This window comes from Thermobia domestica, chromosome 11, assembly GCF_964235325.1.
Source record: "Thermobia domestica chromosome 11, izTheDome1.hap1.1, whole genome shotgun sequence".
Taxonomy (NCBI): Eukaryota; Metazoa; Arthropoda; class Insecta; order Zygentoma; family Lepismatidae; genus Thermobia; species Thermobia domestica.
In genome coordinates, this window is record NC_137464.1 from 97,060,888 (window position 1) to 97,087,250 (window position 26,363).

Here is a 26,363-nt window from a genome sequence, read left to right on the forward strand (position 1 = left end):
AAAATGAAATGAAATCTTTAAGTTTTACGTCCCACGGTTATGCCGGTTAGGCTAAAGGAGACGGTGATTATGAAAGATGAGTGAAATGGTGGAATGAAGAAAGTGGGAGGAAACGGTAGAACCCCGAGAAAACCCACGAGCACGGTGTTTGTCCACCACAAAGTTCACTTGGCGGGGGCTGGGATCGAACCCGGGACCCCAAGCACCAGAGGTGAACGCTCTACCACTGAGCCACCGCGCAAATTACCAGGGTTTGTCTTCTATGGTTTTCCTCAGTGGTTAATTTGTATTGACTGTTGTGGGTATTCTCCTGATTTATTTTCAAATAAGCGTCGCCTATAATAGTTTCGTAAACCAAATACCTGGTTTTTGCGCCGAGTCTATGTTTCTCTCTGCTAACGTAAACAGAATGACCTAGTATGTGAGACTTTCTCTTGGAGAATCTACTGCTTCCCAACAACACATACTTCACGACATTAACATGGCACATTGCTCCTATGTATCTGTCACATGACAGTCGAACACGTGATGTCATGGACCGAGCTCTTGGAGCCTTCAGCAGTCTTAACTAAATATCCCAGGAAAGCGACAGTTGAAATGCATGAACTCACTAGTCCACTTTTGCCTCAAAATTAGAGGATTCTGAATTTGTCTCAGATATAAAGACATTAAGTAATTAAACAGAGTAATCATACCTATTTATACAATGAAAATCTTATAATATCTACCTTGAAAATGGTCCTCAAAATGTAAAAGTCAGAGATGCACACCTTTATTCATTTTGATATTACGGAATCCAACCCTACCCTCAGAGGTTCATTGCTACATTTCTACTTGAGGGCGAGGATAAATGAGGTAACGGCATTAATATTTCTTTATTTGAGGGTGAAGGAGAGTAATGGCGAAAGCATACATTTTATTGAGAGTGAGGACTTAAATAGTATTTGAAGATGAAGGCGATGAGAGCGAGGGAATAGGTGAGAACGAATGAGAGTTGTTAAAGATGCCAATCTCTGGTATGAACAAACGAAGTAAGAACAAAAATATTCAGTAGAAATAATAAGCTGTTATAATATCCTATTCCAAGTACTGTATTTATAAAGCCTTTCTTGGGGAAAGGACAAAATATTCTTTTCCTCTCGTTTTAATCTGATTTCATATTTTAAACCAATATATGATAGCTACATTACAAAGAAAGAAACATAGAGAGGAAACAAATATCAAACAACCCTGTTACAAAAAGGACCGTGCCATGTTGGGGGGGTGAATGGGGCGACAGCCTCGGCGCCGAGGTAAGGGGCGCAAAATTCGGGAGAAAAAGAGAAAAGATATATATAAAATGAAAGGAAAAAAGTAATAAAATCTGCTCAAAATCAAGGAAAAGCAGGGTTTATTTTTGAATTTTTTTAATGCTTCACGCGAACGATGATGGGGCTTCGCGGCTGGTCTGTCGATCTCACTTATATGTACGGGGGGAGGTGTCGTCGTATACTCTCGCCTCGGGCGCTGATTTTGCACAGCACGGCATTGTTACCAAATAGCATTAGAACCATATTTCGTGTCTCTAATTCGAGATGAAATGAGTAGTTACGACTATCAAAAATATTAGTTGCTTTGGAAAAGTTTGCGATGGGGCAAATAAAAATACAGCAACGTATATTAAATTTTAAGCAAAAGGAACATTGATCAAATTTTAAACCAAGCTGGAGTCATAACACTCCCTTTCTTTGCTGAAAGAAGCCTGCACTGATGCTGTGTTGTTTCAATTACGTTAATTTTCTCGCTCCCAGAGCATGCTAAACCTTCTTACCGCAAGAGACTACTAGGCTAGTACAACTCGGGTAGGATAAATAATTTGTTTAAGAATATGGAAAACACAATATTAGAAACCTGAAGAAGAAAGAAAATAGATTGAGGGTTTTAATTAAATGCCATTATCATCTCGGGTCAGCAATCTCTCCATTGGTTTGACATAGTTTCCCATCCTTCCCTCTCCTGCGCCAGACTTTCGATTTCTTTGTAGCTTTTCTTCCCTGTATCTTCTATTATTTTGTCTGTATATTTGAATCGTGGCCTTCCCCTAGGTAATTTTTCTTCTGCAGTTCCCTTTATAGTTACCAACGTGATTCCTCTATGTTTCATAGTGTGTCCTATCATCCTATCTCATCTTTTCGCAATATTCTTCAATATACACCATTTTCTCCTACGATTTCCAATACTCTCAGATTTGATATCTTGTACTGCCATACAATTTTCATCATTCTTCTATAGCATCACTTTCAGAGCCTTCTATTTTCCTTTTTCCTTTCCTCATAGTCCATGTCTCACATCGCTACAATATCACACTCCACACACATGCTTTCATCAACCTTCTTTTCAGTTCTATGTTGATACTTCCGGTTAGAAGATTCTTTTTTTTTTTTTGTTATGTTTTCTTCTCCTAAGCTATACTAGACTTTATGTCTTCTTTGTACCTGTTATCGCTCGTTATTGTACTCCCTAAGTAATAAAATTCTTACACTTCTTCGACCAGATGATCTCTTATTTTGATCTTCATTTTCCTTGCCTTTTTCTAGTGCATCTCGTAACTTTTGGTTTACTCTTGTTAATCTTCACGTTGAGTTTGCTGCTAAGTAGCTGTTACATGCCGTTTAGACCTGTCTGTAACTTTTCTCTATGTCTGCTAACATTACGGTATAGTCCGCAAATCTAAGGGTGTGCACTTATTGCCTATGCATAGTTATTTCTATGATGTGAATTTCCTTGATTTCTTTTATTGCTTCTTCAATATAGAGATTAAACCATGTCTAATCCTTTCTGAATTACTGCTTCTCGTCTCTCCCCTTTTACCTCAATTGATGTCTTCTGTTCTTCCTACAGGTTATATATTATTCGTCATTCCTTAAAGTTTATTTCTGCTTCGTTCAGAATTTTGAACATTTTGTTCATTTAGAAATTATAAAATGCTTTTCCATATCCACAAATGCTTTTTAAGTTGTTTTTCTCACTTGAATTCTTTCATCTAGTAACTCATATTACAAGTATCTCGTTCCTGCTTTCTTCCTGAACCCAAACTGGTCATCTGCTAGTACTTCTTTTATCTTAGATTCCAATTTTCTACAGATTAACTTTGTTAAGATTTTTAAAGCATGCGTAAACAAGCTTATCTTTCTGTGATTTTCGCATTTATCAGAACTTGTTGTTTTTGGTATTGCCATTATCTTGCTGATCTGGAAGTTTGTAGGCGCCACCTTCTGTTCATAAACGTTGTTAATTAATTTATACGATTTGTTCTGAACTCTCTGCTCTGCACTTTTGTAAGATTTCTGCTGGTAACTTATCTACCATACATATAGACCATATACCATATATAAAGGCAACCAAGAAAGTTCTGTCGCTTTATCATCACCTCCTTCGAACATAGATATGTCACCTAAGATGTATCTGGAAGATCAAAAATAGTCCCCATCAGCATCGACGACCTTCTGCTAACGTTCTAGAAGGTCAGGGATTCCATCGCGGTAGAAGCAAAGAAGGTGTCAAGTGCATTTTGCACCTGTACTACAAATTTTAACTGGCGTCCTCTAAGGTGATTGTTCAAGGTATGGAACAGGTGATAATCGGACGGCGAAATGTCCGGAAAGTATGGAGGATACAATCATGTTTCCCATTCAAGGCCTAGAATGGTATCCTGGGTCATCCTAGCCACGTGGGACTTAGCGTTGCTATAACAGGAGGACTCCTTTGCTATTCAGAAGTGCTGGATCCAGAGTTTTAAGTTTCTCTTGAACACCGCTCAACTGCTAACATACACAATTGCATTGATGATCTGACCAGCTAGTAGCAGTTTAAGATGCACGATGGTGCGAGCAGTCCATCAAACACACAGGAGACTTCTTCTGCAGTGCTGTTTCCGGCTGTTTTGGAACCGGTTCATGGGATGCTAACCAATGATGACGGCGCTGCGGAGCTTCGTACAGGACCCACTTCTCATAATATGTCAACATCCTGTCCCAAAATGGCTCTTTCCTCAGACAATACAGCAAAGAAATACAAGTGTCTGCTCGAGTTGCCTTCTGACCCGGAGACAACTCAAGTGGAACCCATCAACCCAATTTGTAGTGCTTCGCAAGTTGATGGAGGAGCTGCTGAATGGTTTCTCCACTCATACTGAATTGTAGTCCCAGTTTCTCATATGTCTGGCCACTGTTCGCCACTGTCTGGCCATTCCTTTATGTAAACAAAATATATAGTAATACATAAAATTCTTTTAAATGTATATAAATTGCAGAAACGCAAAACGAAAATTGTATTTCTTCAATTGTAGATAAATAAGAAATGAAATTTTTCAATTTTAGGTGACACGTTTAAGCCTTGTCGGCTAAAGGAGACGGGTGAGTAATGAAAGTAAGCGACTGATTATGAAAGGAAATAATGGATTGTTGTTCACAACAAAATTCAGATGACCAGAGATCGAACCAGAGCCCCTCACACAAGATGTGAGCGTTTTACCACTGAGCTATGGCGCCAGTATGCTTCAGCTGTAGTTAATATTATAATATTAGAAGCTAATATCTCAACTCGACACATTATATATACAACTCAACTGAACTATACAATATATATGCCGATAGTATTTCTCGCTATACACGCATATCTGCTATTTACTGCTGTCATTTGCTTTTTTTTTAATTGAATTGGAAAACCTATATGCAATTGTTTAATACTTGTGATAATGGAAACCGCTTTAGGATCCTGGTGTTCCTGAGTCTTACTTTCACTATAAGCGAAGAGGACCAGGTAGTTTACTTATTGTATATTGAACTGTTGTTCGTAAGCATGAAAGAAACAGTCAGACAGACCTTGTGCATCTTCATTTGGCGAAGCCTGTCTTCGTCTACCGCTCGTCACAACAGGGAGCGGAAATTCTCCCTGGGCACTTAAGATGTTGAATGTTTCTGTAGATCTCCTTGCCATAAAGAAAGGTTTCTCGAACATAAAACCATAGGGGGAAGCGAATCGAATGAAAAAAAAGGAAGAAAGAAAAGAACTTAAGTGCAGTGTTGCCAAAGATACCCAAGAATTTTAACGACCTGAACAAAATGGAATAAGTAAGTGTAAATCATCACGTGTTCTTTTCGAGAAAATCTAACAAAGAAATGATATTCTTATAAACATAAAAATGTATAGTATATTGTAACTACATGACCTATTAAGACAAAACTGATGCTGCACAATGTCCTTATCAAGATATTCATTATGACATTAGCAAGACAGCATACAGTATGGTTAATAATATAGAGCCCTAAATTATGACCCACTCAAACTTTAATTTTTGTTTATATTGCACAGAGATAAGACTTAACGAAAGAAATTAAAATCTCTGAATAAAACAAATTTTAATTAAAAGTAATAATAATTGTGTAACAGTTTCGCCAAAGTAACTAAACGTCGCATCATCAAACACAGTACGGTATAATACAAAAGAGAGTCCTTGTTATATTAAGATGTAACTCTCTTTTGTATTGCACTGTGTCTGATGGAGCCAAGAGGTATAGTTAGTAGGCGAACCTGTTATACAATTATTATTATTATTATTATTATTATTATTATTATTATTATTATTATTATTATTATTATTATTATTATTATTATTATTATTATTATTATTATTTAAGTAAAACTTCCTTAACGCTACTCGTGAAGAAGTATTGTCTTAGATAGTAGCTTTCGCACGGCGACACTGCAGTAGCCGCCACCGCACAAGGTTGCCAATGCATCTTTTGTAATAAACAAAAAAGAAAAAAACAGTTGGATTACTGATCAAAGACGAAAAGCGCATAAAACAACTATATCTGTTAAAATGTGATATGATCCCTATGATGAACGCATAAGATACCAGGAACAGATTATTGCCTAATTGTTTATATTACTACCATCTTTCAAATTACCTTTATAATCCTGTTCTTATTATGTTCCCTTCTTTGAATATTAATCATTCGATTTCCAGCCACCCATCTTTGTCAAATGAAATACTTCCGGATCTATTATTATTATTATTATTATTATTATTATTATTATTATTATTATTATTATTATTATTATTATTATTATTATTATTATTATTATTCAACCACTAAGGAAAGACGTAAAGGAGGAAAATATGTTATTGACAAAACCAAACTACATTGATGGGATTCATCATGGCTAAGTGGTTAGAACTTCGCTGTTTGTGCAGGAGACCGGATTTGATTTCCGGTAGTAGGTACTTGGGTTTGAATTAAGTCAGAGATCTACGTCTAATATAGCCTAGTAGGCTAGGTGCTATATATTTCCATATATTTCTTGTGTCGTTGTAACCCCGTCTCACTACAGAGAAAACACTCGGGTGTAGAAAGATAAAATACAGAAAAAACAAAAAAAGGTGTCTGTATCTTCTATCACTTGCTTGGTTTATATTTTCGTTCACTCTAGTGGCGCAACTCAGTTGCTGTGTATGAAAGAGCTATAAAAAGTGTAATCGTTTGTCACCAATAATAATTGGATAGTTATTATTTTGCTGCAGGAATCTATTATTTGCTTATTTATTGAATACAGCGTTAAGTAGCAGATTGTATCAATTGTTTTAACAGTGACACACAGATTCCTAACTGTGATAAATATACTATTATCATTGACACATAGACTCCTAACAGTGACAAATATACTTTTAACAGTGACACACAGTTTCCTGACTGTGATAAATATACTATCATCATTGACACATAGACTCCTAACAGTGACACACAGATTCCTAATAATGATATATATATATATATATATATATATATATATATATATATACTATTAGTGACAAGTAGACTCCTAACAGTGACAAATATACTTCTAACAGTGACACACAAATTCCTGACTGTGATAAATATACTATTATCAGTGACACATAGACTCCTAACAGTGACAAATATACTACTAACAGTAACACACAGATTCCTAACAGTGCAGGCCCGTATTCAGGGAGGGTCTAGGGAGACCGCTCCCTAAATTTTTACTACCTCTCCTAAAATTTTCATGTTAGACTTGCAAATGAACTACAATATGCTGATGAACTATAATATGGTTGGGTCGGGTCCCCCTAACTCCTACCGCCCCCCCCTACATTTTTGGGCTGTCTACCGGCCTGTAATAGTGATAAATATACTATTATCAGTGACACATAGACTCCTAACAGTGACAAATATACTTCTAACAGTGACACACAGATTCCTAACAGTGATAAATGTATCAGTGACACACAGATTCCTAACAGCGATAAATGTACTATTATCAGTGACACATAGACTCCTAACAGTCATAAATATACTTCTAACAGTGACACACATATTCCTGACAGTGATACACATATTCCTAACACTGACACACGAAATAATAACGCCGAAATAATTGCAATTCATACATTTACTTTCATGCAGTTGATTACCTCTGAATAAAGCACATTTTAATTAAAAGTAATAATAATTATTAAAATAATAAATAAAAGTAATAATAACTTTTGATTTGCTCTTCTTACAATAATGGTTCAACTTGCACTTAAAAATGTTATGACTAGCTCACAACTTCTGAATTTAATATGGGTTGTCATTGTTCCTCTTTGGTACTGTGCTTGGTATAGCGTTAATAAATAGCCTTCTATAGCCTTAATAAAGTTCCATGTTCTTGTTTGGACTAAAATGTTATGATAGAACGTAGCAGACCGTTACTCGCCATTCAGTTTCAACAACACTAAATAGCCTTTCTCTTTCGACGGGGTTGTAACGACTCAATTCAGGAAAACACTATATGCACGCGACCATTATCAACAACGACAGTTATTGATGCACATAAATTGTGAAACGGTTTTACTCCGTTGTTAAGTACAAGTTTGTTTATTAGGTTGTTAATCAAGTGACTGGCAGAGACAAATATTCGTTTCTTATTCATGCCCAAGCTCTCGACAACAGTCATCGGATATATTTTCAAAGGTTATTGTTCGTTTAAAGATACACACTGTAAGTTTCAATATTATCTATTCTGAGAGGCTTAATGGGATCCTTGTATATTATGAAGGTATCATTTTCATGTGTTGATTTGTAACAAGTGTGTTTTCTATATAATTTATCTTTTTCGTTATTTAGACTTAAAATAAACTGTTGAAACGGTGTAATTTACATTTTGAAGAATTTATTCGTTTTCTCTTTCTTGTTTTATCACTGAATAAATTGACTAATCACGGCTATTGCAAATCGTTATTATTGAGTGCTTTTCTACATGTAAATGTTTACGTAGTCACCAGAGATGCAGCCTCCCAGAGAACAAAATGTTATTTACTTAAACAGTTTTCCGGACTTATAACTTTAATAAGACTGTGTTTTTGGACTTGTTTTGGGCAGACATTTCAATGGAGTGAATTTTGAGTCCTTATATATATTACGGAATTATCTTGGTACTGTTTGTATGAATACTTACGGTTGAAATTTTCACTTGTTTTCAACATTTGCTTTTTTACAAACATTTTGCACCTTTTTCATTAAATTTTGTACCAAAAAACTCCCAACTCGAGTGATAAGAACATAAAGCATTTTATTTAAATATGCTTAATATTTAACCTTGAGTTCTTTCTGATCTAGCTTTGAAAGTTTTTTTGTTTCTCTCTCTGTGAAAACCCAATCTGTTAAAAGTTCATTTGCATGATTGACAAAACGTTTACAATTCTTTCGGATGTGTTTTCTCAGTGTGTCATTCTGCATGCTTATGTCTGACTATGTCTGTGTCTCTATGTGTGTGCGTGAAAGAGAGAAAGTGAGTCTAGACAAGATTTCAACAGAAGTGGGTCGACGGTGGCTTTGGATGCTGCAATACATCTCAACCACAGCATTCTTTGTGATGGAACAGAGCGCTCAGAATTACCCCGGTGGCCCGGGAGGCGCACGGCATAGGCACTCTATTCTTGGTGAACGTACAAGCCTGCCTCGTTCAGATCAAGAGTCTAAGAGGTGAACTCATGACTGGGACACGGCGACGAAGCACAGAATCAAAGAAAGAAAGAGATTTGGTCCTGTGGGAAAAATCTATTATAGAAAGCAACAATGCAAATATATAGGGCACCATTGACGCGTTTAGCTTTTATTAGCGCGTAAAAAAAAAACAACAGAAAGTAGGTCTCTTGTCTTAATCCGATCGCATTTACTATTTATCCCGTTTAATTAATTGGTTTCCTTTTCTTCTATAGACTGTGTAAGCTTAATTACTGGTTTCAGTATTATAGGATTACGGTGGTACCTCGACGTACTGTAAGAGGGAGCAGGAATGAATGTATATAGATAGTGTGGATAAGAAATTCGATTCAACGTGTGCCATAAACACTTTTCATTATACGTATATATATATCCGGTGTATGAATTTTTTTTTTTTTTTAATGGCCAACAGAAATGACAGAACCGTTAATGCAGCTGTATAGATGCAAGCCTCAAAGCCATATTCCAGTTATAATTAGTTTATTATACAGTGGGAACTCGACAACTAGAAACTGAAGAGAATAGATAAAAATTCGAGTTATTGAGTTTTTCGCATAATCAAGATTCGAGTCATCAAGATGGCCACAACAAAAATTCGAGATACTGAGTTTCCGCGTTTCTCACTAAAAATGACTATATAACTTTTATAACTCGAAGTTTTATTCGTTTAGAATCAATAACTCGAAACGAAATTTCCTTTGACTGCACAATAGCTTCGACTAATTTGCGGAGGGAAGAAGAAAAGTTATTGACCTAGAAACAAGTGAAAGGGGCTTTCATGTCTAGACATGAGTAGAACACAATTACAGTACACATTAGCAACAATGACAATTACATAACAGAATATAACTTTAGCTTCGAGTAATTGAGGCCGCTCCAAAAGAAATTCGACTTACAGAGGTAAATGGCACGGAACACAAATTATAACATGTAGAAAATCTAATTATAATTAGAACCATACCTGTGAAGTCATGGTGTACAGTGTTGCTAACATTTGAATAACAAAACATCATTTTGTGCTCAGTTGGCAACACTGCATTACATATGATGTTATTGAGCATGTCTATGTATACAATGATTGCTTATTATACTGTTGTGTAAATGTCATTTTGATTACTTTAATTATTTTGAAGTTCTTTCTGTGCCAGTGTATCTTTTGCATTGCTATCTTCACATGATTCTAGATTCTTCTTTCCTCTGTATCTCCTGTGTTTCTGGGTGTCGGCCCTTAAAACTTAGGATTTCTCAACTTTTATTCACTCCCCTGTCGATTGCACATTGTTTGATTGGGCAACGCTACTATCAATATAAGATGTTTCCTTGTGAGAGATCTTCAAATAGTCTTTCCAGAAAATATTTAAATTCTTAACTTAAAAACCATGAGTAAGTACAAACAGTTCATATTTCAGAAATATTCTTCTGATATGAAATCTTCACCAGTGTATGGGCGAATTCGTGTTAAAAACACCTAATGAAATTACTTTTAGAATAAGCTTTTAGTATATCGGTTGAGTATGATACAAACCATATAAAACTACAAATAATTTCAATTTATTCTTTCCAGGATTTCAACCGGACTCCTCCATCTCTTTGTGAAAGGAAGTGCAGATATTTAGTTGTTCTTTACTTGGTAAGAAAACATTTGGTATCAGATATATATATATACAGGGTGTGTCAAAATGGTGTTCCCGATTTCATTTTTTTCCCCTTTTAAAAACACGTATATAAACAAAGATTTCACACACTGATTAATCAACTCAAAAAGATTTTTTGTAACATATTATAAATGTTCAGCATGCGGTCCATGAATTACATGACACACATCTAGTCTATAATCAAGTTTCTGCCAAACTCTCCCTAGCATGTCAGGGTCGATATCGGCCACAGCTGCAGTGATGTGCTTACGAAATTCAATCACAGTTGTAGCAAGTGGCGGCGCAAATACTCTAAAATTTTTTCACAGAAATGCCGTTGAATTTACACAATGAACTTAGTTGCATGAAAATCAAACACAGAGAATGCTTTCTGCTGGTCTGTAGGAGGCATATTGCTCATTCGACTAACTGCCTCCTGGTGGACGTCTACGTAATTCCGCCTCTGCAATAGAAAGAGAAAAAATTTCTTGCGATTATATTCCAAAAAAATATTATATTGACAAGGAAAACTCGTCACTGTTCGAATAATAAATTAACGAAACAGGGAACATCATTTTGACTCACGCGGTATTCTATTGTTTTAAATACTTACTTACTAACGTTTTATTCTAAACATATGTTAAGAAATATATTTTTAATTCGTTAACATATAAGTGATAGCAGTGTCCAGTGGAGACCATTATCGTTAACTGTCTAGATCCATATACGGCCCTGGGATAATGGAAGAGAGACATAAACCGAAGACTCACCAGAGTACTGCTTAGAATTCCACTTTAAGCAGTTGGGATCCCACTTTAAATTTCAGTCAACCGAACATAGATCCAATTCCACGTTATAGAATACAGATCTTCCACATCAAATATGCTGATGTGAATGCTGATCATTTTGCTACATCAATAGTGGAGATAATAAAGCCCGGCGAATAAAAGGCTCCCAAAGATGGAAATATATTCTATGAATTACCTACGAGCTTGTGTAGCTCTGTAAAATGGATATACTTATGAAAAATGATCCGAAAGGTAGACTTTTATATACACACAAGATTTGTCTGAAAACTATCCGTCCATGGTTCAGGAAAAAAATTCATTCACTTTTGTATTTGTTGTTATATTTCCTTTCAAACTAGCTTCCTCCTACTTCCACACACCGACTTCAGTGGTCTTCTGCAGCGCTCGGAACAGGGCTGGAACCGCTCTTCTGGAACCGCGTTCCTTTTATATACCTTTTGATTTCGAGAATAGCCTAAAATAACATGTTTGAAGAGAAGTAAGTACGACGAACGATTGGAATAATGTGCTGTGCCGAAAAAGACAATCTTATGAGCAGCATGAACGGGAGAATTATCCTGATGTAGTTCCCAAGTTTTTGCGATCAACAGATCAGCACGATTTGGACGGAGAGCGTTGCGTGAACAGTGGACGATATCCAAAGAGTACTTCTATTTGACTGTACGCCATCCCCTGACACACAATGTCACGCCAATCTAAAAACACAATGAATAGTTACCTGGTGAGCATTTTGGTGTCTTGGCAAGCCTTTTCAGGGCCATAGAGAAGTTGCATACATCCACTCAGCTGATTATGGCTTTGTGTTTGGATCATATCCCTACACCCACGTCTCGTAGACTTACGCCGAAATCACATAACAGTACCGCACATAACCACTCCGGGATAAGAACAGCTGCAAGTGAAAATAACATTATCTGGAGACTAAACATATAACGGACCCCTCCTTGTGGCCAACCTGCGCCACATAGTTTATCCGAAAACAGAGAAGTTTGGATACTTTTCACACAGGCCTTCTCAGGTTTTTCAACTTCCTACACATAGCTCTTTCCCCCGAAAATTTCAATCCAAATTTCAATTAAGGAAAAAAGGGAAGTGTACAATTTCCTAGTTACTTTAGTACGAATCTTAACATTCTGCAGATTCAACAAAATATCAACACATGAGAAATCAACAATATCAGCAAATCAAATTTATTCATGACTTTTTGTTCACATTAAACCCAGAGATACATGCGTCCCTTATATTCCTCTACAAATGTTTACGTCAAACATACTTTTTGTTTAAACATACCAGCTCCAATAATACCTTGTTGATCATTGATATTTCCATGAATTATTATTAGTTTGAAGAATGAATATTAAGGTAGGCATACTTTAAATGTGCACCATTAACTACAAAGGCTGTCGCAAATTCTTGAACACTATAAACTCTATTATAGTATTGAAGGACTTGAAGAGTTCACTTCTGTTCAAGAATTATCATGCGAAGTAACGGACGGACGGATTAATATTACAAGTTCCACTTGTACCATCAACAACAGCACATTCAAATTCTGTATGTAGAAAAAATGTTTGAAATTACATTACTTTTTTTTTTTCAAGAAAGGTGCTTCCGGAAACATAATTTACTGCGCAAGGTGTGATTATTCAACTGTACTTGTTGCAATGCTTACTTTCATGAACAAATTCTGAAAACAAATTTTATTTTATCGCAAGACTAGAATTCGGATAGCTTAAGACTTCGCCTCCAGATTCTGCATATGGTCGGCCTCCGGTCTCGCAATTCGTATTTCAGCCTTTGCTTCCGTTCTGCGCAGGATAAGAATACTTTTTTTTCTTTGCCATAAATTTAAACGTTTCCACCTTTAGAACACTCATTTCAATCAAAGTGAAACGATAAAAGCCTGTGTCAGCTGAAGTGCAAACTGTGTTCACAAATTCATTTGAAATTGTTCACCGTTTTCTCCTGATGATGAAACTGACAACTTCAAAGTTATTTTTTTAATATAATTTTTTTTTGTCGCTAAAAGCAGAATTTCTGGAAACGCTGTGACATATATCTACTTGTTCTCACTAACGAGTTTATGTACCAGTTTTATATCCCTAGCACTCTATTTTTGAAGAGAATTCGAGATGTGGCCATCTTATTGTGAAGCCATAGTTTTCAAGTTTCATTATTTAAAAATAAAAACATAATTTTGAGAAACAAATTTTAGCTATATTTTAAAATCTTATTATTCTCATTTTTCTTGTTGTGTATTTGTATGTTATAAGCAATGTCTGGTATTGTATGTCAATGTGCTAAACTGTTTTGTTACATTATTGAAAAAACATTGTACAATCTGTTTGTAAACAATAACACAACCGTCAAACAGTATGCTAAAAATTTTTTTTTAATTTTAGTTTAATGTCAAGAAGACTTTTGATTGATCAACATTTCATCCAAACATCTTAAAAGTACGTGTAAAATTTTAACCAAATTATAAACACTATTTTACTGCAATTCAACACTTTCCAGTAGTATATTATCTTCAGGTTACTCCCTAAAATGGCAGTGAAAAAAGATCAGAAATTACAAAAATCTATTTAGTAATACACCAAAAAAGCTACTTCGTTTTAATAACTCGTATATATAATGTACTCTTCATTGTACTAAAAATTTGAGAGTATACTCGAGGAAAAGCTGAAACAAAATATATTAGTTTCATTCTCAAGAAAATCTACATAACGTGAAATTTTGTACCTTCTATCAAAAATCTACCCACAACATTCTAAGCCTAACAGTCACATCTATTATAATATCTCTCAAACATGCTACATAAACAACACAACACACACACCAAATGCAGTTTATTATAAATACTGTGCATATTTACTAGTTCATTAACTTGCTTTTCAATTTTTATCACGGTTCTGTTTAACCAATAAACAAACAATGGTAAAACATCCTCAAATTATTAACACCTCTCACTTGCACATTATAGGTGCTTTAAAATGTACTGTTAGTTCCAAATACTAAAAGTTGCAATTTGAGTTACCCACAACTCTCTAATAGTCACATCCTATACAATTTTAATTTAAAAGAAAAAAAACACAAGTTCATATGGTGGACAATGTTGTGAGGCTTCTTTTTGTGTTACTGCGATTGTTATGGGAGTAAAGAATGCTTAACATTTCAACTGCGGAGAAAATGCTGACGATCCGCTGAAAAAGTTTTGCGTCTAGGGTCCACTCAACATGGATGATCGTTACCGTGCAGTAGTAGTGTACTTAGCACTGCAAGTACTAAAGAAACGTAGGAAAAACAGAAAGTATTGTACATAGGAATTTTAATGATACTAACCAATAAAATACTCTATTTTAGACATAAATCTTGAATCCTATTATTTTTGTACGATGTAGCCTTCAATCAAATTGGCATGAAAAAACTCCAGTAGGTATTAACTATGATTCAAAACTCATTGCAAATGATTCAGTTGTTTTCTTATGGCGCGATCACAAACAGCATACAATGTCGATTTCAATGTGATTATAAAACATAAACTTTCCTGTTCCCTCTTAGAACGCTGGGACATGTGTCCCCGTATGTTTAATGAAGAATTTATATACAGAGTTTCATCTTCCTAACTTGACGAACTTGTGAGAAAACTGTATTTTCTCAATAAATGTTGAACCCCTTCTACTCTCTTAGAACACGTCCTTTTTTATGAACTTAAAATGAAAAATGTAGGTCAATCTAGGTTCTATGCTCCAAATTCATTTTAAACTTTTCAACCCGTGATGTAGTCGCAAACAAGAGGCGAGCTCACTCATATCTTATATAGTTACCGTACTCATTTACGGTGTGGGAGACCCAGGTTCGATTCCCGGTAGTTTAGATCCTACATTTAGCTATAGACCCACGTTTCGTATAGCTTTGGTGCTGAGCAAACCGTCACTGTAATCAACAAGAAAATAACAGACAGAATTGCTTTCCATGTAAAGAAAGATATTATAGAAAATGTCCTCTTCTTCCCTATAACGGGAATTTTCGAATACTCTGAGACATGGGTCAGCTTACTTTTAATACCAAGTTCTCATCTTCCTGACTTGACAGGATCTACATTTTGAAATTGAAAATGAAAGAAGATGAACCTCGAAGCAAGTATATTTATGAAGATAAATAGTACCGAGTATGCAAATAATTGTAAGATATTAATCACTGACAAAATGGCCTCCGTGTTTTGAAGAAGGCTACCATTTTACAGCCCATACATTCAATATCATTGCTGTGGAAGGCTACCTCCTGTAGAAAACGCGAGTTTTCAAGAAGTCATGGAAATTGTGCTTAGTGACGAAGCAATTCAGATGACGATGAGCCTTGTTTAACATCCATAAATAACTTATTCTGTATGAAGTATCTTAACAAAACAACAAAGTGACTTACGGAGTTAGCCATCATTTCGACGTCATCTTCAAAACAGGCCATCTTGTGAATGATTAACAGGCCATGTTTACAATTAATTGCATATTCTGTATTATTTATCTCCATGAACACACTTACTTCAAAGTTCATAATCTCTTTTTATTTTCAACTAGTATCAATTACCCCCTTCGCTGCATTAAATTAAGCAAAAATAGTAATATTAGTCAGTGACTTTTTACTTTCATAAAGCGCTCTCTGATATGGATCACTTTCGATTATTTTTATATTTCTTCTCACTTCTCCTCCCCACGCTGCGTACCTGAATTTGAATTTAAACGGCATCGGAAGTGTCACTGTTCATCTCAGCAACCCTGAAAACTATGGATTTGGCACTAATATCGGTCATTTTCGATGATTTTGTATATCCCCCTCCCCTATGTTGCGGGGCACGGCATCGGAAGTGTCACAGATGTTCATTTCAACGACCCCGAAAACTATTATTGGTAATTTTCGATCATTTTTAAATATCTCCCCTTCCGCTAAGTCGCGTCGCCAAAATGATATGATTTCAAAATAACCCATATTTTTAGGACACTCTTTTAACTTACTACTTCAAGAATAGTATTCCAAAAAACAAAGAAAAGAAAAAAAAAGAAAGGCATAAACTTAACATGTTTATAACAAGGAAAACATGATGAAGCCTTGTTGAGGAAAGTGTTGACATGACGTGACACTCTTTTAAACTTTTCTCTCATTTATGACGCCGCGCTGCGTCTGTTTGTATATATGTATGTGTGTATGTGTGTGTGTGTGTGTGTGTGTGTGTGTGTGTGTGTGTGTGTGTGTGTGTGTGTGTGTGTGTGTGTGTGTGTATGACAGAATGTCAAATATCTAACGTTACACGAAAGCCAGAAAAAGGAAGAAGGAACGAGAATGGGAAGGAAGAAAAAACGAAAATTAAAAGCAGAAATGACGCGTGCGTGCGTTTAACTTGTTTATCAGGATATTCTGTCCTTACTATGAGACATAAGAGAGCCTTGTGTCGCAGAAATGTGACTTTTTTTTTTTTATCAAAGGCGCGCCCACGCGGGGTCTACAGGTCCCGGACTTCCCTCCAAAGAAACTAATTTAATATACATTTGTACACTTTCTTAGTAAAACTATAGGTACCTGTTTATTAGAGAAATGCTTGATGTAGCATGAAGACTTCATCTTCTCTCTTCATCTATATTCTTTCTGTTCTTATAAAAACAATCTAGTTCTACCTGATCTAGTTCATTTTGTCTGAAAATATAGGTGTAAGTAGTTTACAATTACCGTATATTTATCGTCTTTTCGAGTGCAGAAGAATGCCAGTTCAATACTACGTAGATGTAGTGGCTTGTAGTGTAGTCCCAATCATGCACCCCTCCGAACAAAAATTTATGGAGATTGGCATAAATATCTAAATAATCTAGCTATATATATATATATATAAAATGTGTGTGTGTGTGTCCCTAATCCTATTTCTAAATCCGTTACTTTCCTTCTTCAGCTTCCTAATATCCAGATTATCATACACTTTTATGGCCGTCAAGGAAAGTTACTGACCACTTCACCTCTGCCGAATGGGCAAATAAGCCTACTGGCCTCGCGGACTAAATTCCTGGCTGAACTGAGAAAAGCGTTTTAAACAAAAGTAGTCCCATATTATTATTATTTATTAAATTAGAGTTTTCTACTGAAAACCAATAAGTAGCAATCTCACGCGTATACCACGTCAAAGTGTTTATTTCGTATGGCGTGAAATTTTCTCAATTAACATTGAAACCGGAAGTGATTAAATATTTCCGGTTTTAGTAGAGAGACTAGAGGACAGATGGAATATATCCTTGGGAAGTTTAATTGACTGGGGGGGAAACCATTTTTCGTTATCTATTACCATTTTTACTTTATTGCGATCAACGTCGAAAATCGGAAGTGACTGACTTATGCCACTTCCGGTTTAATATAGAAGATTAAGGGATAAGCTAGAAACCTATTCTTAGAACGCAAAAACGATTCGAGATAAATGCTTCTCGCCATCTCTTATTATTTTGCTCTACATGGGTTGCCTAATCGATTTACAGAAAAACTGCTTCCAACTATCTATTATCGTTTCTGCTCTGTAGTGATTAAGACTAAAACCGGAAATGGTTTAGCTCTACCATTTCCGGTGGATGGGCCCATTAACGAACTCCATTCGTAACTTTTGATCCTATACATCCTGGTCAAATTGATAGTAATTAATCAAGTAATTCTGGAGTTTTTTTGTGCCCCAAACACATGAACAGACAGACAGACACATGGTATGCATAACTCCTTAATTATGGCATACTCAGGCCCGCGCTGAACATAAACAGCATCCTGAGTGCATTATAAGGAAATGCCTACCCTCACCATGCCCTTTCAACCAATATAATAATACCCTTTGTTTTTACTTATTTATTTTTCAATTTCGCTATTCTGCAAATTAGTGTTATTTTGCTTTGTAAGGCGAAATTAAGAAACCCTTGAGATTCCAATCTGCATGTGTGTGACAACCTCGACCAATAAATATGCGGATGAACAGACATCGAAAATGTACTTATGGTTGCATATGCAAGTGGTTTATTATTATTATTATTATTATTATTATTATTATTATTATTATTATTATTATTATTATTATTTAGTGAGGTTATATGAGACGAGGACCTACAGCGTAAAGTGGGATCCAAGCCATATGAACCTCTGGGAATTTCTTCGTGTGGAGGGAGGCAATTAATTTCATTTCTACAGAATGTCCGAAAAATCCCGTACCCCTAGCTTTGGGCACCAGGAGAACAATTTCAGTGTAACAATTTTAATTTGTGTTATTGGTAAGACTGTTTTCACCGTCATAGACAGCATTGTCTGGTGTCCCTGTGTCCAAGGTCACGGGAGCATTTGAATTGTGAAGCCATACCTGCTGTGAGTGGCTGTAGTTACTCGGTGAAGGAACGGTTAGTGGTATGCGGGTTGAACGAACCAGCATAAACATGGTAAACAATGACACAGATAATGACTGTGTTTTAAGATCGCTTCGGCAAGGACTCATCTCCTAACGAAATGTGTGATTACTTCTGAATATGCTAAAGATGTAAGAAGATGTGTGAGGAAGCATGTACCGCCGTCGCTCCGTCAATTGCGGTGTCTCCAACAAAATCACTTGGCAAAAAGAGAAGCTGAACTGAACATCTGAACATGTCGCGTTCAACCATACATGGCCACATTTAAAAAAGATTGCTATCTGTAATGTTCAAATCTTGGGGAAGAAGAACTTGTATATCCTGTACATGATCTCTATGCGTGAGAATTTATTTAAGATTTTATTTTTTTGTAATTTTCTATGGTACATCTAATAGAGTAGTAATGACCTCACCCTATCGCGTTTTTGATTATCCTCAAGGAGGGGCCCCAAGACCCAGGGTCAATGACCTAGGGGTACCTAGGACCACCCCTATAGATTTTGGCAGAGTTAACTTGCCCATTCCCTAAATTTTGGCAGGGGTACATAGGACCACCCCCTTAAATTTTGACAATTTCCAAAATTAAGGGGTGGGCCAAGGTACCCCTCCCAAAATTTAAAGGGGTGCATCAATGTACCCATGTCTTATGAAAGGGAATGAACCACTGTATACGACCATATAACCATATAAGGTAATAAGACCTCATCAAAGGGTGTCAATAACCTTCGAAATTTGATTTTTTGGTAATTTTTTACCCATGAAAGAGAACGAGGTGGACCAGTAAAATTTATAGTGATATTTATTAAGAACGTGTACTGTTATACCACATTTTAAAATTTGTTAATTTCCAAAACTTAAGGGGTGGGACAATGTACTACTCCCAAATTTTAAGAAGGATGCACCGTTGTGTCTATGCCTTATGAAAGGTAATGGGCCTCTGTACACGCCCATATAACCATATAAGATAATAGGATCTCATCAAAGGGGATAAATTGGGTCAATAACCGAACACGTGGTACAACGTATTGCTTATGTTTATATTTTGACAATTTTTCCCCTAAAAGGGAACGAGGTGGACCACCCAAATTTATAGAGGTACATATTCAGGTCCTATACTATTATTCCAAATGTTTAAATTTGGCAATTTCTAAAATTTAAGGGGTGGGCCAAGGTACCCCTCCCAAAATTTAAAAGGGGTACATCAATGTACCCAAGTCTTATGAAAGGGAATGAACCCTGTATACGACCATATAACCATATAAAGAAATAAGACCTAATCAAAGGGGTCAAAACTCTACGAAATTTGAATTTTTGGCAAATTTTTACCCATAAAAGGGAACGAGATGGACCCCCAATACTAATAGAGGTACATACCCTGATCCTAGGCTACCATATCAAATGTTTAGATCTGGCAATTTCCAAAATTTAAGGGGTGGTCTTATATACCCCTGCCAAAATTTAGAGGATGGGCAAGGTATCCCTGCAAAAATCTAGAGGGGGTGGTCCTAAGTACCCCTAGGTCATTGACCATGGGCCTTGGGGCCCCTCATTGAGGATAATCAAAAACGCGATAGGGTGAGGCCATTACTACTGGGGATCACCCTATCGCGTTTTTGGTTATCCTCAATGAGGGTTCTCAGGGCCGAGGGTCAATGACCTAGGGGTACTTAGGACCAACCCCCTCTAGATTTTGGCAGTGGTACCTTATTGAGGATAATTAAAAAAGCGATAGGGTGACCCCCTTACTACTAATAGTTTCTCTAATGTTCTCAAACTAAGACACAGCTTTGTTTAAAAACAGTTATTAAGGTATTTTTAGACTTCCAAACTATTCTGTGTATAATTATGAAAAAGATTTCTTGTAGAATGACTGTCCGTTCGTTCGACTGTTGGCAAGTATCAAAGCAAAAACGACCAAGAAGTGGACTTTTTGGATGCAAAATGGTGCAAAATTTAAATTTTCTAGAAGAGAACTTTGAATTTCAAAACTTGATAAAAGAAAATATTGCATAAATAGAATGTTACTCGCTATTAGAATTAGAAAACAAACTTCGTAATTAAGCTTTGGGTTGCCACATTTTTAAAATTTCATGCAAGATTTCTTTAATAAGATATTGAACTTGAAAGTTCTCCCCTGAAAGTTTTTTACCATTTTGGGGTTGCACCCCTTGGCATCCAAGCGGTCCAAATGATTTCCTTTAAAATATGCATCTTGTATCCCAAAAATAGGTTCTATCCGAACCCTTTTTTTCCTAAATTGAAACTAAAAGTGATGATTCAACCTCTTGTGGTTTCAGTATTGTTCATATAGAGTAAAAACGGTATTTTTAAATATGGATTCAAAGTCTCTAAGAATAGATTCTATCTTCATCGTTATCTGTTTATTGAAACTGGAGGTAGTAGATATCTAGTACATCCGAAGTTTCAACATTGGATGCTCAAAGAGCAAAACGGTTAGGAAGAAACATTTCCTCGATATAAATTCAGCGTCCCAAAGACAGTATTCCCGTTTCGCCATTACAAGTGAATTGGAACCGAAAGTGGCAAATTCATAACTAATTCCGGTTTCAATATTGGATTCCCTTAGGTAGAGGCGTGTTAGACAACGTCCAAAGAATAGATTTAGCCTCGGCTCTTATCTCTGTATTGGAGCTGGAAGTGGTAAACATGTGATTTCGGATGTACTAGATATCTACTACCTCCAGTTTCAATAAACAGATAACGACGAAGATAGAATCTATTCTTGGGGACTTTGAATCCATATATATATATATATATATATATATATACCATTACCGGTTAAAGATTTTGCTCTATATGAACAATACTGAAATCAGAAGAGGTTGAATCTCATCACTTTTAGTTTCAATTTAGGAAAAAAGGATTCGGATAGAACCTATTCTTGGGATGCTAGATTCATATTTTAAAGGAAATCATTTGGACCGCTTGGATGCCAAGGGTGAAACTCCTAAATTAAAATTTTTCAGGGGAGAACTTTCAAGTTGAATATCTCATGAAAGAAAGCTTGTATGAAATCTTAAAAATGTTGCAACCAAAAACATGATTACGATGACTTCTGTTTTAACTGAATGCCTAGTATACTTTTAGAACGTGAAACGACACCAATTTGTGTAATCTTCAGCACTATTGTTGGTTATAAAATAACACTTCAGTTGAATATGTTCAACTTATATTGGACAGACCATAATTATTGCTTCTTCTTGTAACTTTCCTGTGAACAACAGACAGTATTCAGTGTTGTGGCAACGCTTGTAAACATGTAAAACAACACAGTGGCGCCATCCCTATGACATGACCCCCATTTTTTTTTCTGATATGTTCCCTTACCAAATGAAGTTGTGTTTAAATTTAATCAATGCTTTTATCTTCTTTAGTGTTAATATCTTCCCTTTCCTTACAACCCGTAATGAATATAAAACATTCTTATATTTAGATAATTATCCAATAAATATCCTACCAAATAACGTATGGGATAAGCAGCGCCGTAACTTAGATTTTTTTTCCTGGGAGCCAAGCATTAATACACATATTTGGGTCCCTAGAAAACTTGTTTTCCTAATTCCTTAGCCCCTCTTTCCATCTTTCTCTTACTCTATATGGACCTCCCGGAGCCTGTGGGCCCGTTCCATACATGACAAATTAATTAAGGGGACAATATTAACAAATCTCAAAGCCATACGAATAAATATTATTTCTAGGGCCCCTAATAGTAGACATTTTTTACTGTAATGGGCCCACGATTCGTTTTTGTTTTATTTACCTTTTGTGTGCTGGTTTGTTTATGTAATGTAGTGAACCTATTTGATGCTTGATTTATAATTTCATGTTCGTATCGTATATGGAGTAAGAAAATTTTTTCTTAAAATGGACCCCCCTTGAACGGCGGGGAGCTTCCCTGGGGGGCAGTTACCCCCTGCCCCCGACAAGTTATGGCCCTGGGGGTAAGTTCTACCAGAATTCACCACATCTTTATGGTACTTTCGAAAGAGAAACTAGAAAAAAAAATTAAGGAATGAAAATTGCCAACCATGCCCTCTACAAACCAATCATACCTCCCTCAGAATACTTTAATCATTTCCAAGAGAAGAGAAAATGATCTCACATTGTAATAATTGATCTCACGTTGTAATAAGTTTTTCATTATCACAACACGCTGTTCCGTCCTGAAGCGTTCCATTCTTACCCTTATAGAAAATAGATGACAATCACGCGCTATTCAGTGCTCCGTGACTACTACCAACAAAGAAGAATAGATGGAAATCGTGTAAAGTTCAGTGCTGCCAACTTACTAGAACAGAAATGGCGGTAATTTCGAAAGTTGTGTTCTTTATGGGACATACTTTTATGTAATCAACTTTGGACCTTACTTTAGTTAAACAGAAATTAAAGTTTAGTGATAATTTTGGGCTAAATACATCTCATTAGCTATGCTATGTACTATCGTCTTCCTAGCGTCATAATAAAGAGCTGGATAAAAGTACAGGATTAGTTTCACGTTAATAGTTAGAGTGCTTATCGTATAGTAACAATTTTTAGATTTACAAACTTATTCATTTTTCTTCGTTTTATCGAAAATTTTTCATGAGTTTTCACACATTCCCATCTGGTTCTGTGCTTTCCAGCAAGATCTATCTCAAGTATACATCATGTTCTGAAGTGTTTATGGTATGTCTTCAGGCTCCTATCCACAAAGGGCCTAGGGGGCCGGGTTCCTGTTAAATTTTTACTTCTTCCAGCTAAAATTTTCACGATAGGCTTGCAAATAACTACAATATGATAATAAACTATAATATGGTTGGATCGCCCCCCTTCCAATTCTACCACCCCCTTACATTTTTGGGCTAGCTACCGGCCTGAATGTCTTAATACATTCTAGAAGAGTGTGATAGTCTCACATTGTGATCAAATGTGAACTCTGCTTTTTTAGGTATTCAAACAATACAGGATTAAACGGAAGACTAGAGCAAATTAAAAATAATGTTTCTTGACTTTCTACTCTCTGTTTCTCTTATATACGTGTATATAAGAGAAACAGAGAGTAGAAAGTCAAGAAACATTATTTCTATTTATATATACGTATATATAAGCGATTTTTTAAAGCGGTAGCGCATCCTAGTTTCCCACACAAAACCACAGAATATATAATTATAATAATTGTATCATGAAAATAAATTTTAGTATGCCCCTAATGAAATAATCCTGCCTACGGACCTAGTCTGAAGGGGCGAATCTAGTGTCGTCACTGGAGGAAATCAACACAAGTTTGCTAGTATAATCGGAAATTTTATAATCTCACATAGACAAAGTGAATAACAGAGTTGTTTAAGTATTCAGTAGTAATTAATATGAGTTTCAAATAGGGAACTGCTAAGCCCTTTCATCCGGGAGACCCGGTCCTTTGGATCACTCGTACTGCCGATTGTAATGCCTCTGCTGTAAGCTTCTTTGTATCTAAATGATAAGGCAGGAGGAGTCTTTGATTGGGAGACACAATCGATTCCCATTCTTAAGAAAATATTGTCAGAAAGTCCACGTTAATTTTATTATGCATCTCTCATATCTGGCCTAGTCTTAATGTTAAAAAGATATATTGAACTCAAAACCAACGAAGGAAACTCTTCAGTTTCTTAACTTTACAAATTTCTTTCTTTTGACAATTTGCAACATGTGTCCTGTCAATGTGCTCTTGGCAAAAGCTCTTCATGCGTTAGGAGGCTTCTTCTAACTTTGGATGGCTGCCCTGTTCATTTCCCAGCCTTATCAGGTGAAAAAAAAGGTTAACTACAGCGTCTAGTCCAGAAGCGAAAATCGATAATTCTTCTTTTTCCTCCTTTTTTGTTCTTTTAATTTCTTTCCTCTTCCTCTCTTCATTTCTGTCCGGTTTGTCCTAGCTTTCCTTTGTGAAAGCAGCAGGTGCAGTATATCTATATACTACTTGCAGTTGTTTAAAGACAAAAGTTCTTTATTATATTTGCATAACCGGGAAAGAGAGGTTGCATTATTTTTTTTCTGCTTTGTATTCTCATGAAGAGCAAGGCAAGGGCAAAAAAGAAATTAATTATGAAAACTGGTGACATCACAAATTGCTTCTGATCTATCTCTGTTAAAAGGCATTTCCTGTCATTATTTCAAGCAGATGTGTTTGTCTCTGTGTTTCCAGGAAAATAATTTTAAAAACGATTCCACTTGAGATCTAAAACTATACGACTCTTGTACGCTACATTAAAAAAAAAATCTTCGCTGACAAAATAGGTCTTTTATAATTATCGCATCATTGTTTCAATAACTTTTACTGACGGACAAAGATGCGCGCAGTGCCAATGTAAGTCACATGATATGTCTAAACCAATCAGATCGGTGGGATTCCGTTCAGAGCAATACAAAGTGTTGCGCTTACTAGGGATGGCCACAAAGATCCGGTTTCGCGAGAAACCGGTTCTCGGAGATTCGGTTTTCAGAACCGGTTCCAGACCTGGATCCGAAAACCCGGTTCCAGAATCGGATCTTAGGAACTGGTTCCAGACCTGGATCCGAAAACCCGGTTCCAGAACTGGATCTTAGGAACCGGTTCCAGATCTGTATCTGAAAACCCGGTTCTAGAACCGGGTCTTAGGAACCGGTTCCAGACCTGAATCCGAAAAACCGGTTCCAGACCTGGATCCAAAAAACCGGTTCCAGACCTGATCCGAAAAACCGGTTCCGGAACCAGATCTTCTAGAAGCGGATCCGTTCAGACCCGAAAACCGGTTCCACCAGGAACCGGTTCTGGCCATCCCTAGCGCTTACTAGCTAATAGAACATTTACTACCTAGTGCAGTGGTTCCAAACTTTTTTGACGGACGACACACTTTAATGAATACCCCCAACATATTTATTTTTTTATAACAACGTAAATTATAATAGTATATTGCCATAAGTTTCTATAAAATAAGGACGCTATGTAATACTAATGCTGCCACTGGAGACATTGACTGTTACTGTTTGCTTCGAAATAGATTTTTTTTTTAACTAACTATTAACGCTTCATGATTTTGTAAGTTTTCCGCAACACACCGATGGGAATCAGTGATCTAGGTTGACCAGACGTTCCGTTTTTAACGAGGTTGTCCCTTTTTTTTTCTTTTCAGAAAGTCGTCTAGTGCTCCAAGAAAAATGTAATCGAGACGCAAAGCGTCCCTTTAAAATTCGTCCCGTTTTCGGTTTGTAGTTATTTAGTTCAACTACCTTGTTTAACTGTCCATTTTTATCCAGAAAAATGTCTCAAAAAAGTCATATTTTAAATGTCATAAGCAGTGGCGATTTCACTATGTTACCGCGTGTACCGGCGATAAATATGCAACTAAAGCATAACTTATTGTGGAAATTACTCAAAACTTAGAAATATCTGTCATGCTTTCACGTCATCTGTGGTTCAATCCAAAACAGACAGCACCAGCA

General features: G+C 36.1%; 1 protein-coding gene across 7 annotated transcripts in view; it reads left to right on the plus strand.

The window, feature by feature from the left end:
• Positions 1–26,363, plus strand: part of Calx (sodium/calcium exchanger 3) — a 646,863-nt gene that overhangs the window by 91,784 nt on the left and 528,716 nt on the right. For all 7 annotated transcript variants that reach the window (XM_081730847.1, XM_081730846.1, XM_081730845.1 and 4 more), the window contains exon 2: positions 10,615–10,680. The gene's annotated coding sequence lies outside the window, so the exon portion shown is untranslated. The remainder of the gene's footprint in view (positions 1–10,614; positions 10,681–26,363) is intronic.